This window comes from Acyrthosiphon pisum, chromosome X (genome assembly GCF_005508785.2).
Source record: "Acyrthosiphon pisum isolate AL4f chromosome X, pea_aphid_22Mar2018_4r6ur, whole genome shotgun sequence".
Lineage (NCBI taxonomy): Eukaryota > Metazoa > Arthropoda > Insecta > Hemiptera > Aphididae > Acyrthosiphon > Acyrthosiphon pisum.
The window spans coordinates 70,269,685-70,270,918 of NC_042493.1; positions in this window are offsets into that span (position 1 = coordinate 70,269,685).

Sequence of the window (1,234 nt, forward strand, 5' to 3'; positions counted from 1 at the left end):
AGTAAACTGAAATTAATAAAAAGTTATTTACGTTCAACTATAGAAGAAACCGCTTAAATCATTTAATACTTTCTCTCCATCGAACACAAATTGGTAAAGACTCTTAGATTATGATGATGTTATAGACAGCTTTGCTGAAAAAAAAGCTAGGAAAAAGGTGTTCTAATATACATTTTAATATTTTATTTAAAATAATAAAATAATATATGTAAATTTTTTTTTAATTTTCTTAATCTACCTTATCTATTTATTTAATCCTATAAACATCCAAGTTAATATTTTCATTGAATATTTATAACCATCTAGTATAAATTGTAGTTTTTTGTATACATGGTAATACATTGCTAATAATGTATTGAATAATATTGATATAAATAATATGAATAATATTCAATTATATTATGTAAGTATGTAATGCAGTAGGTACATGAATTTAAATGAGCTTGATTGGTTAAGGTTTGGAAAAATACGTTTAGGTATAAACATTTTGTTATTCTCAGTGAGTATTTTGTTTATCATATTTTATTATTATGGTCGAAGGGCCCCCAAATTAATTTGCCCCTGGCCCCGAAAAACCTTGGGACGGCCCTGCGCCAGTGTAAATTGATATTTTATAATTTAATATTATCCCGAAACCAACATTATCCACGTTTATGCTGACCCAGCCCCGTAACCAGACAAAATCTTCAGGTGGGTGAACAAAATTGTAGGGTGGTGGGAAATAAAATGCATACCTATTGACCAAACTGGTAATGACTGACGAGTTTTACAATTTTATTTTCATACAAAATTCATTATTTCAGACCACTGCTATTCACGAAAACAATATGAACTACCTATCTAATAATTTATAATAATATATTATAATCTACAATAATAATTGTTTCTAACAATTAGTGACTGTGAATCTAAATATTTTGGTTCAATAAATGTATCTACTATCTAAATATCTAATAATAAAATTATGACTATAAACAAAAATTTTTTAATGGGGTGCGATAATTGTATGTTAAATATTAAAAAAAAATTTAGGATTATTGATTTTACTCCAAGATGATTTGGGGTAAATCACTGTTTGTTTTTTACCGCAACATGGAAAAACGCATACACCCAAAATCATGTTTTTTTATGGTTTGATGATTTTTGATTATTGTTGTCGTGGTGCACTAAACTTTGCAATCAGTACCTAGTAAGGTCGATAGATATTTTAAAGACCGATTTTGTGCGTAATGTA